The following is a 13487-nucleotide window of genomic DNA, read 5'->3' as shown; positions in this document are numbered from 1 at the left end:
TCAGTCTACAGGTTTTTACTCTATGATTTTTTTCAAAGTCAAACATTTTCAAGCATTTTCAAGCAATTCCCTAACTTGTCTGATCTTGGAAGCTAAGGAGGTTTGGGTCTGGTTTTACTTGGATTGGGGACCTCCTGAGAATACTAGGTGCTCTTAGTTTTAACTATGTATAAACCATTGAAGTTTAACTTTTTTACATCGCTTCTGTCACAGCGAATACACCTCTAGCCCACCTGAGAGCACCAGACCAGCCAGAGAGATGGTGAACCGGAAGCGGAAACGAGAGCGGGCAGGGCAGAGTATAAAAGTCAGGTAACCCAGAGGAGACGCTGCCCGATCTTTGAGTTGAATTTATTCCCAGAGACGCTAGCCTTATTTTCCCACGCCCAGCTAACTAGAATCCCTGACCTCGAGCCTTGCCTGCCCCCTTTGTTACGACGATATTCTGACGGATTCTACATCGACACCACGACCTTCGCCTGCCATTGACACTGAGTTTGCCTACCCTTTTGACAAGACGATCTCCCCGCTACCCCCCACGAAGCCAGAGTTCCCTCCACGCCGTGCTGCGGCATGTCCACGACTACACTCCCGTCCCAACTCACCTCCGGCCTCCCTCTCCCCGACCAAACGCCTCCGGTCCTCCTCCCCAGCGCGTCCTATGTCTGCTCCCCGTGCGACGACTTGTCCCCTTGCTCCAAGCATGCCTGCAAATGCGTCCCCGAACTCCAGCAGTGACAGCTTCGTTAGTTTATTACTAAAGAAGGTCAGGGGGTATTTTCACTTTTTGCTAGATTTCTTTGTTTAAAAGTCAAACCATTCCAAATATGAGGTTTAGGAGCATATGAGTGTAGTTTGTTGTGCCGCCACTTATGTTGTGTTCTGTCTTTATTGGGTTCTTTCTCTGAGTTGTTTGGGCTGCAGAGGCCCCTGTTCCCCCTGGTGGTGTGGCGGTTTTTCCTACGGCCATGACAAAACAACACTTGAAGTGGTATAGAACTCAATGAACCCAAAAAACTCATTAATATCAAAGCTGAATGTTTTTGGAAGTAGTTTTTAGTTTGTTTTTATTTTTAGCTATTTTTAGGGGGATATCTGTGTGTGCAGGTGACTATTACTGTGCATAATTATTAGGCAACTTAACAAAAAACAAATATATACCCATTTCAATTATTTATTTTTACCAGTGAAACCAATATAACATCTCCACATTCACAAATATAAATTTCTGACATTCAAAAACAAATCAGCGACCAATATAGCCACCTTTCTTTGCAAGGACACTCAAAAGCCTACCATCCATGGATTCTGTTTTGATCTGTTCACCATCAACATTGCGTGCAGCAGCAGCCACAGCCTCCCAGACACTGTTCAGAGACGTGTACTGTTTTCCCTCCTTGTAAATCTCACATTTGATGGACCACAGGTTCTCAATGGGGTTCAGATCAGGTGAACAAGGAGGCCATGTCATAAGTTTTTCTTCTTTTATACCCTTTCTTGAAAAGCCATGCTGTGGAGTACTTGGATGCGTGTGATGGAGCATTGTCCTGCATGAAAATCATGTTTTTCTTGAAGGATGCAGACCTCTGCTTGAAGAAGGTGTCTTCCAGAAACTGGCAGTAGGACTGGGAGTTGAGCTTGACTCCATCCTCAACCCGAAAAGGTCCCACAAGCTCATCTTTGATGATACCAGCCCAAACCAGTACTCCACCTCCACCTTGCTGGCGTCTGAGTCAGACTGGAGCTCTCTGCCCTTTACCAATCCAGCCACGGGCCCATCCATCTGGCCCATCAAGACTCACTCTCATTTCAACAGTCCATAAAACCTTAGAAAAATCAGTCTTGAGATATTTCTTGGCCCAGTCTTGACGTTTCAGCTTGTGTGTCTTGTTCAGTGGTGGTCGTCTTTCAGCCTTTCTTACCTTGGCCATGTCTCTGAGTATTGCACACATTGTGCTTTTGGGCACTCCAGTGATGTTGCAGCTCTGAAATATGGCCAAACTGGTGGCAAGTGGCATCTTGGCAGCTGCACGCTTGACTTTTCTCAGTTCATGGGCAGTTATTTTGCACCTTGGTTTTTCCACACGCTTCTTGCGACCCTGTTGACTATTTTGAATTAAACACTTGATTGTTCGATGATCACGCTTCAGAAGCTTTGCAATTTTAAGAGTGCTGCATCCCTCTGCAAGATATCTCACTATTTTTTACTTTTCTGAGCCTGTCAAGTCCTTCTTTTGACCCATTTTGCCAAAGGAAAGGAAGTTGCCTAATAATTATGCACACCTGATATAGGGTGTTGATGTCATTAGACCACACCCCTTCTCATTACAGAGATGCACATCACCTAATATGCTTAATTGGTAGTAGGTTTACGAGCCTATACAGCTTGGAGTAAGACAACATGCATGAAGAGGATAATGTGGACAAAATACTCATTTGCCTAATAATTCTGCACTCCCTGTATATTACAAAGATATTATGAAATGGGCAATAAGGCCAATTGTCTCTTGGTATTTCAACTTAGAAAGGGATAGACCACCAGGGTTTTTTTTTAAATAAAGCGTCCTGTAACAAAACACGATGATTAAACCCACTGAAGTAGCACAGGCTTTTGCTGAGTATTATAAATGATATAAGATCGGATTGTGGGAATGAGGAAATACATAAGACATTATTAGATAGCAAACAATAAAAGCACATTAAAAAAGTCACCGGGTACAGATGGGTTGCCAGGACTATTTTGAGGGTTTTTAGAAGGAACTTACACCAGTGCTGGTTGAAGAATAGTGAATAATTATAATAGGGGAACAGGGATCCACACAGACAAAAGAAATGAACAAGTGGGAGAAAAAAGGAGAGAGAGGTGTGTGTCGGCGTGAAGGGGGAGAAAGTGAGGTGTCTGACAAGACAAGAGAAGGAAGTAAGCCACCTATATAACACCAGGATTTAAAATAACACAGGATTAATCAATAATCAGCCACCTCCAGACCCAGTCCTGCCCTGAGGATAATATGCATAAAGATTTAGTGCTATTATTGGCAGCACAGAAAAATGAAACCATGTTTTAAGTGAAGTGATTGTCATACACTGCAACACAAGGTTATTATAGTTAACGAAAACGAACGAAAAAACTAAAACTAGAATTGAAAAAGCATTTTCGTTAACTGAAATAAAAATAACAGCGAAAAACGAAAACTAACTGAAACTGTTTTGTGTGTATACAAAACAAACTTAAACGAACTAATATTATAGCAAAACCGCCCTTCATTTTCGTCTTTGTAATAAGCCGTTTAGGTTGAATTAAAATGTATTTACTTCACGCTGCCAGTTTTAAGCCAGGTTTTTGACCATTATGGTAACACGTGGTCTGTGACGTCACGTGTCCATAGTCTGTCCGTGACGCCGCCGGCTAGCGTGATGGCTGCAGCGAAAGTCGGAAGAAAGCGGAAGAAAGTCCTATTTGGGATTTCTTTTGAAGTAAGTGCCTTGTTGTAGAAGCAGGTGATACAATATGTGGAATACTTCTCAAGGGGAAAAACCCCACGAATCTGAAAGTCCATTTGAAAAGCTCACACAAAAAGGCGAACCAAGAGTACCTGAACAAGCTAGCCTCTCGCCCGCCCTCCCCCGAAAGAGAAGCGGTAGCCAGGCCAGGTAACATGGGAAAGGAACGTGGTACTACAGCATCCATAATGGACCAAGTAGCTGCTGGCTAGTAAATACGCAGGAACACCACAAATGAGAAGAAGCATGGGTAAATATGTTTATTAAGACTGGAATGTCTACACGACTGTGTGACTCGATTGCCTTCAAAAAGTTCACCACTTCACTCGAACCAAAATTCAAAACACCCAGAGCTGCAATAGTCAATAACCTCATCGGAGCTAAGATGGATAAGGCTAAGCAGAAGTTGAAAGATATAATAAAAGAGGTGAGGATGGTGAGCCTGTGTGTAGATGGTTGGAGCAAGAGAGGATTAACAGCATCTTTCATGGGTGTGTCAGCTTGTTTTTACCATCCGCCCGGAGGCCAAGTTCACCATGCTTTGCTAAACCTACACCGAATGGAGCACCCACACACTGGGGAGGCCATTGCCCACTGCATTGATCAGACATTAGATGAATGGGGAATTAGAGAAGACAAAGTGCTGCTTATTGTGACAGATAACGGCTCCAACATTGTCAAGGCTGTGCGTCTACTTGGGGATAGTGTCAAGTACAGCGGCTTGTAGTGCAGTGTTGTGGGTTGTAAGGTGTTTTGGATTTTGCTGACTGGTGCTCGTTGGGTGGATCCTGGACTAAATGAACACTAATAATAACTGGCTATGTCCCTACCAGGGACTGGTCTGTTGAATCAGCCTGGCCGGGAACCGGGCGGAGCTTGTTGCCTGGCCGGGAACTGGGCGGAGCTTGTTGCCTGGCCGGGAACTGGGCGGAGCTTGTTACCTAGCCGGGAACTGGGCGGAGCTTGTCGCCGAGTATCCCGGAGGGCGACGTGGGCGTGTTCGCGGGATCCTGGACTGCGTGATCCGGCGCAGCTGCGGAGTGGAGCGCGCGGAGACCGACGTGTGAACACTTCCGGTTTGACAATTCGTGCGACCATTCGTTTCGTGGGTTTGGGTAGACTAGTTTTTCATCAGTATTTTTAAGATCTTTTCTTATTAGATAGGTATTTTTACATAGGTATATGTTTTAGGTAATTAGTAATGCTGTGTGTATGGGGGTTAAGATAACCAGCCTGGTTTGTCACCATACTGATTTTATTACCCACCCAACCCTCTTAAAATATGCATTTGTGGTGCTTCACTTGCGGTTTGAAAACATGTGTTTGGTGTGATCTCCGATTTCCGATGAATGGTGGGTTTGTATGTGTGCTCTGAATTGTTGTCACGATTTGCTGTGTGTACCGGGGAGTGTGGCATTAACCCGGCAGTACTAGTGAGGTGTAACCGTTCCTGGCAGTGTTATTCTCCTACGCCCCCAACATGCATTTTGTCTGTTATTTAAATATTAAATAAAGTGTATTGTTTAAATCATACTTTGCGTGTTGCCTGTGTCTGGGGTGGACAAAGTGAAAGTAATAAGTAACCTTACGGTCATGACAATAGAAGCCGTGAGCAAAGTGGGGAGTCCGCTGATGGCTCACAGCCTCAACCAGGAGGTGCTGGAGACAACCAGGATGAATTGTGGCTCCAGTCAGAGTCCGAGGAGTCGGACATAGAAGACGAGGAGTGTGGAGAGCTTGGTGAGTGTGATTATTAGCACAATGTGAGTCAGCAGATTTGTTGGACTGAAGCGATGCATACAATTATTATTATTTTTTTTTTTAAATATTAGCATTTTAAAAACATTTTAAAACATATGTGTATTTTACACTTTATGCTTACGTTACCTAATTGTTTTCTTATCCTTCTTTGCAAAGAACTTGACCTGCCAGATGATGGGGAGAACAACAAGTTCCAGAGAATGCCATGCTTTACCCACACCCTTCAACTCACATTGAAAGATGTCATGAAGCACCCAAATGCTGATTCACTCATAACAAGAGCAAGAGGAAATCATCAGTGGCAAATGAAGCATTGATCAAAAAGTGTGGCAAAACTCCTTGTCCGGGATTGTAGCACATGTTGGAACAGCACATTTGATATGCTGAGAAGACTGCTGGAGATCAGAGCTGAAATAAACCAAGTACTTGAGGAGTACTTCTCCTTCTCACAAGTGACTGGACTAAGCTGGAGAACTTGGTCAAGTTACTTGAGCCCTTTGCTATTCACACAGACCAGCTTCAGAATGACAGCCAGTCACTCTCACAAGTAGTGCCATGCCTGCTCAACCTCGAGGCACACCTGCTGACCACTACTGCTGGAAAGCAGTTAGCACACGTGCTGCTGAAGTCTTTGTGAGAACGTTTTTCTGCCATTCTTAGCCCTGATTCCCCAAAGTTTGATGCTACACCAGCAGCAGCCTGCCTAATGGATCCAAGTGTTTCACTGGTTCTTCAAACACCAGACACAGTGCCACTGAGGGGGGCAGCTCAGTCTTTTGTGCAAAACCTTGCTCAGAATAACCTAGCTACTGCTTCTCAGGATGATGTTGCCACTGCAAGGGCCAGTCAATCTCCAGCACGTTCCCCTCCTACTGTCCTACAGAAATACTGCTTTCTTGCATCCAAGATGGCGTTCAACGTGTCACTGACAAATCAGCCTGATGTAACCAATAGTCTGGTGACTGAAATAAATAAGTATGTTGATGATGTCAAACACTGTGTCTTTAATGAGACACCACTGCAGTTCTGGAGGTCAAGAACGGCTGTCTATTCAAAACTTGCCCCTGTGGCATTGGACCTTGTTAGTGCCCCTGCCTCACAAGCCTTTGTGGAGCGCATCTTCTCTGTGTGTGGACTGTTGTCATCTGGCCTTAGAAACAGAACAACCACATCTCTTGAGCAGCGTGTTTTCCACAAGATCAACAACAAATTGTTGCTTGACTGAAGTTCACCCATTTCTGTTTATACACACACACACAAAAATTTCAAAAAGCTAAAATTTAAGATAGTTTGTTCATTCATTCATAATACAAAGGTTGTCAGCTTGTTCATGATTTCTCCCAGGGATTCCTGTAAGAAAAAGATTAAGCTCCATGGGACATGTTTGTTTTTATGTTTGTGTGTGTCTTTAGTCTGTTGGCTATGTTAATTTGTACTCAGCACAGTGTGTATCTAACCTCAGAAGCAGCATTGCACAAATATTGTACTTAGGGCTGTTATCTTGTGGGCTGTTGTATTTCAATTTGAGGATGGGTGTTCATGTGTCCTCTGAATACATGTTTCAAAATGTATCTTTGGTTGAGTTTTTATTATACAATACTTGTTCTGGTGATTTTGATTCATGCACCTGACATATATCCTAATTTACAAAAAAAAAAACTAAAACTAACACTGTAACTAATAAAAACTAAACTAAAACTAAGCCATTTCAAAATATCAAAACTAATAAAAACTAGTAAATCTGCCTCAAAACGAATTAAAAATAACTGAATTTGAAAACAAAAAATCAAAATGAAATAAAAACTGAAACTAATGAAATATCCAAAACTATTATAACTGTGCTGCAACACAGCACCCAATGAAAAGGGTCTTCTGCTTTTAACCCATCACCCTTGGTGAGCAGTGGGCACCATGACAGGCGCCAGGGGAGCAGTGTGTGGGGACGGTACCTTCTTCAAGGGACCTCAGTGGATCGTGATTCGAACCAGCAACCTTCTGATTACGGGGCCGCTTCCTTAACTGCTAGGCCACCACTGCCCCTTTTTGCTGAAAGTAGAAGCGAGAAAAAGTAAAACAAATTATAGTAATAGAGAAAATTACGGCCGCTCTACAGTTTCTTAAGGGATTGGCTACTATATTGGATACTGTAATTCAATAGCCACTGTTTTTTGTGTGTGTTTTGTTGTTTTGGTTATGTTTTGTATTGTTAAAAATAGAAAAAAAGTAAAAAAATAATAATAATAATGGAACCATGATTAATCACAACTAATTCTTTGCAAAATGTGCAATCACCTGAAAGCCATAGTTCACACTTTCAGACAGACATTCTCTACCAGCTGTTCTCAGATCAGAGGCTGGTGGACTCCCTGGTCAAGTCGTGGACAAACTTTATTTAACCTAACCTCAATTCAAACTACATAGAATCGTCCATTGGCCATTATCTTGCGTAGAATTGACCGTGCCTCCATCCAAGAGTACAATTAAGGTTACAGGAAAAGCTTGAAATGTGTCCTATGAGTAAGGAGCACAGTCCAAAACATTAATAATATTTCCATTGCAAGTCCCCTGTAATAGTCACAATCATCTCAGCAATGTTCGGAGGTGCTGAAGGCTGGACAGGAAGACTGGAGGAATGCTGGGATCTGACCCTGGACACTTTACCTCCCTCTACAGGAATGTTTGTACAGGAATGTCCAGCTTTGTCCTGCGGGGGAGCGTGTCAGCCTGCGTTTACTCAACCTTATCACTGACCCGATTGACACCCGGGGGTGATGAAGTGAGTCAATAGCCAGGAGTGAGTATGTGTAAACATTGTGATGTGTGGATGAGCATGTAGGCCTGTGTGTGCATTTGTGAAGAAATGTAAAATACACACAAACTTCACCCATAAAATCGGAATATATAAAACCTAAGCGCAGATAACCTACATGTTGGTAGTGGGCGTGAACATGTCTGGAGATGGGCCGGTTCAAGACAGGCAAGTCAGGCGGGCAGTGGTGGCCTAGCGGTTTAAGAAGCAGCCCCGTAATCAGAAAGTTGCCAGTTCAAATCCCCACACACTGTCACCACACACCGCACTTTAATTCCTAGTGAACGTGACCACGCCCACTACCAACACTAACATGCAGGTTATCTGGTGCTTTACGTTCTGATGGGGTAACTAGTGACCTCTCCCCACATACTTTTTCTAATACAGCACTAGGAATACATGGCCTAATAATTTAATTTAACTAAATACACCAAATTTAATTAACACTAAATACACCAAAAGGTATTTTCTGCATGCAACAATTCATGCAAATAAAGCAAAAGAATAGACAATTCAAAAACAATACACTGTACTGACATATAAAGAAGGTTCTAGAGTGTGGTCATCTCAGTCATCACGGATCTTCAGGTGTTTTTTTTTTTCCCTGCTGTGGGTAGAAGAGCTGCCACCAGGGGGCGCAGTTGCTCCACACGTGGGAGTAAAGTGGGCAGAGAGAGAAAGGGAGGAGAGCTGTGAACACAGGTCACCACCCCCGTCTTCTGTAAGAATGGAAGGGGGTCTGGGGGTTTGGGGGTTGGTTGGGGCCCAAAGAGGTTCAAGTTCCAGGCTTCTGAAAAGGATAAAAAGGGCAGATAACTGAAAGCAAAGTCTGTAAATTAACAGTTTAGCTTTAATTAACCATGGCAGCGTCAGATTGCCAAAGAGCCTTTCCAGTCTTCAATGAGCTCAAAAGAACCTTGGGACAAAAGGGACAGAAACAAAAAACAACTTTTGCATCAAAAGGCTGAACAAATGGTGGAGCATCTGGAGCGGAGAGATGGCTCGAGCTCATCGCCGGTTGTTTGTTTGGATGTGTGGGAATTTTTGCCTAATTAACGTTCAAAACCGCCTTCCCCAGCAGTGGCGGCGGGATTCGCTTAAAGTCGGAGCGGAGCACCACTTTCTCTTGTCGCACATCTGTTCTTTTCACGGCTTCCGATGAGAAATCAGCATCAGTGTGTATTCTGCTGTAACAGAGATGAATTTACCAGATAAATGGCAGATTCTGGTCCTGGACACTCGTAGATTTTCATTAAGAAGGTTTCTTTGTGCCATAAATAAATATAACAGAATAAAGAGTCAAAGCCATAAAACTTTGCAGGCCTTCATTTTCCTGCACGTTTGTGGGAACTGGCTTGTGTAAAAGTGTGTGTGTGTGTGTGTGTGTGTGTGTGTGTGTGTACAGTATAGAGGGTAAAGGGAGGTAGGAGGTCTTTCTTAAGAGTAAAATGGAAGTGGTTGACGTCAACATAAGGAAAGTAATGGAAATGACAGCTTTTAAGGGGAAAGGGGTTATATGACCCTAAACTGCTGACAAAAAGAAGCATCATGGCATGTAATGAGGTGCAAGCACAGTTTTAAGGAACTGTTTCAATAAGATTTGTACTGAAAAAACACAGGATTCAAAGTAATGATGACATTAAAGCATAAAATGTCAATTCTTTCATTAATGATTATAATGAATTAATTATGTTAATGCATTATATGTTATTCGGTTATACTCATTTGCTCCACCTAGTGGTGACTCCGTACATGACGCTGAATTCCAATAAGCTCTTTTTTATCATGCATTTAAAAAATTGCAAAACTGTTTTGGTGCATTTGGAGAAAATGTAAATGCAGTTGATGTGGTGAGGTGACCCTGATTAAATGGGGTAAGAAGTGGCAGGCTGTCCACCGTAACCGGCAGCAGCTGCGGCAGCCTCACCAGGCCTGACCCCCCCCAAACGCCGCCGATGCCGCCAACCTTCAGCTGCAGCCACAGAGCTCAGGGGCCATGGTGGCTGTCCATCTGAGTGAGTGGCACCCGATCTGTCCCCCGGCGTGGCGGTGATTGGCGGCGCCCTCGTGGCCGCCAGAGATAAGTTGGGCGTCGGCGCCTCCATTATGCCATCATTCAGGCCGCTGCAGCAACAATGGCTACACACGCGGGAACCTACGCCAGGCATATTTACCCCGGCAGACGGCGCGCTGATTTGTTTACTTACCCCATTCACGCGGCGACGCACCGGCCGCTTTCAAAAGACCACAGTGACATTTTGAGGGGCACATTTCAATATGTCAGCAGGCAGAGGTTCGCCATGACAAGCCGGGGATGGATTAGCACATATGTGCTGCATTTGTGAGTAATAACGCGCTTGGAATTAGCATCCTGAGAGGCTGGTAGGGATGATGAGGAGAGAAAAGCCAGATTTCACCCCTGCGAGGAAAGAGGGACAGTAGAACACGCAAATTTATACATTGGGTGGTAGTAGCCTAGTGGGTAACTAGTATAGAGGCCGGTAGTAGCCTAGTGGGTAACTAGTATAGAGGGCGGTAGTAGCCTAGTGGGTAACTAGGTGGTATAGAGGGCGGTAGTAGCCTAGTGGGTAACTAGGTGGTATAGAGGGCGGTAGTAGCCTAGTGGGTAACTAGGTAGTATAGAGCGAGATAGTAGCCTAGTGGGTAAATAGGTAGTATAGTGGGCGGTAGTAGCCTAGTGGGTAACTAGGTGGTATAGAGGGAGGTAGTGGCCTAGTGGGTAACTAGGTAGTATAGTGGGTGGTAGTAGCCTAGTGGGTAACTAGGTGGTATAGAGGGCGGTAGTAGCCTAGTGGGTAACTAGGTGGTATAGAGGGCGGTAGTAGCCTAGTGGGTAACTAGGTAGTATAGAGCGCGATAGTAGCCTAGTGGGTAACTAGTTGGTATAGAGGGAGGTAGTAGCCTAGTGGGTAACTAGGTAGTATAGAGGGTGGTAGTAGCCTAGTGGGTAACTAGGTGGTATAGAGGGTGGTAGTGGCCTAGTGGGTAACTAGGTGGTATAGAGCGAGATAGTAGCCTAGTCGGTAACTAGGTAGTATAGAGGGTGGTAGTAGACTAGTCTATGAACCAGAAGACCCAGGTTCAAATCCCACTTACAACGATCGTGTCCCTGAGCAAGACTCTCCAGGGGGGGACTGTCCCTGTAACTTCTGATTGTAAGTCGCTCTGAATAAGGACGTCTGGTAAATACTGTAAATGTAAATGTATATCAGGACGCCGGTTCTGTTAGGTTGGGGAAATTGTGTGTATTCTTGTTACGTTTCACCACGCCAGGAAACAGATGTTGTCCCGGCTTGTTTTATCTTTTTTTTTTTTCTTCTCTAAATGTCACTTTGGAGACATGTTTACATATTTTTTGATTGCAGATGTCTCTTGTGGGCCACACTTTTATGCAGATGAACGCAGTATAGTTGCAAAATGCACGCTCAACGCGACACCTGCTGTGTTCTGTGGTTGATCTTGTGCGAGGTAGATCTTTCCTCACCGACTCCCACAGGAACCCGACCTGACTGCTGTGTTCGTGTTCCTTCCTGCTCTCCCCAGCAGGTGAGCCGGGGAAACCTTCCTCGCTCATGTCTGCTAACACTTCCTTTCTTCCTCCTTCTTGGCGAGAGATCTGAGATACATCAGCTCCGGCGTTTGAGGATGATCTGTTTATTAGCGACGCCTGTCAGTCCCAACAATACGCACCCATCAGCAGACAAACAGGATCTGATGGAGACTTTTAGCGGCCGGGCTACCATCGCCATGGGCTCATCTCAGCGGGGAGGTGGAGGTGTGGAATGGATGATGCTGTTTCTCAGGCTTGCTCAGGGCTGTGAAGAGAATGAAAGCAGAGGCTCACACAGCTGTCTTCAATTCAGCTCGCAGCTTTCAATGTGGGGGTCTTATGATTTGATTCCATTTCAAAACACTTTCAGGGTCTTCTGGGTAGCAGCATAAATCATACAGGCAACAAATGAAATGGAAATTCTCAGTTTGGCATCACATCTTTACAAAGTTTCATTGCTTCTGGCCCTTGGTTCTCAAGGCTATGTTACTCTGCTAGGGGGATGGTCCACATTCTTCAAAAAGATCTCGCCTCACTTCTGGTAAATCTTGGTCTGTGCGGTCCGGCTCCATTTTTATCATTTTAGTCGGGTTCTGGTCAGCAATAATTCTTTTCGTATGCTTCGCTGCTCTTAAAGTTGTTTCGGTGACTGGTAAAAGTACATTTGTTTTATTAAAAGGTCATTTTTAATTAAATGTTTGTTTGATTTGCAATTCTTTGCCATCAAATGATGTGTTTTAATTTTCGAGAGAGAGAGATGCGAAAATGGACTCTGGCGATCACCTTTTAAACCTGCTCATTTCCCCAACATTTCCTTTCTAACTTGTGTGAAGAAACTCTGGCTTTTTAGAAAAAGATGTACTTGTTGGCTCCGGCTGACTTCTGCACAGCTTGGCAGAATTGGAATGTGTCCCACGGAAGAATGGATCCCATCCTACCATAAAATCATCCCTCACTTCAGATCCTTGGTTCACTACTCTCTGTTCTTCTAATTCTTCATGAGATCTTCCCATGTTTGGTATTGTGGTGATGGTCCTCTAAGTTCATGATCACATTATTTTCAGACTCAACAATGATTCCATTACACAGCACTCCATGTTTCATCATAGGATGAATGTGATCTCTTAATATCTCTTCATATTGACCTGAAGAGCCTCTTCACACATGGTTGTTTGTCACCTGTGTTAAATGGCTTGTGTGTGCTTTTATAGCCGCCATGCCCAGATAACGCTTCTCTTTTTGTACTTCTAGTACAAAGCGGATTCTGTTGCCATAACAACGGCCGGGGAAAAAAATTATTTTCTGTGCACATTCTGAAAATAGCATCTTTGTTTCCTTCCCCTCCTGTCCATTTGACAGGAGAAGAGACACGTCAATTCCACAATTAAGCCAGGCCTACATTAGCTAATGTCACATAGGGACCTGAGAACTGTTCTGACAATGCATTACGCCGGGGGAACGTAATAAGAGCTAATTACTGTCAGCCCGCAATTTTCTCCTGAATGGGTCGCAATAATGTAAGCCCTGCTTAATATTCCCTCAAAGACCAAAAGCACCTTTGTTTGTGCCCCTGGACTGGTTCTCTAAATGTCTTCCCAATTAATCATGATTAGCCCCTTGCAGGCCTGAAATCAAAATTTGTACAGATTAATCACAAAATAGCTCCCCTATCAAGACAAGACAAGGTTCGGTAGTTTGGGCAGACGGGTCGCTTGTCTGGCTGACATTTCAGGAGCTGAGATTCATTTTAAGCCCCTTTTGGCTCCCTGAGGATGTCTAGAAAGTGAGATTCAGAAAGAGAAAGTGAAGTGATTGTCACATGTAATACACAGCAGCACAGCA

This window comes from Denticeps clupeoides, chromosome 9 (genome assembly GCF_900700375.1).
Source record: "Denticeps clupeoides chromosome 9, fDenClu1.1, whole genome shotgun sequence".
Lineage (NCBI taxonomy): Eukaryota > Metazoa > Chordata > Actinopteri > Clupeiformes > Denticipitidae > Denticeps > Denticeps clupeoides.
Note: the sequence above shows the minus strand (reverse complement) of the source record.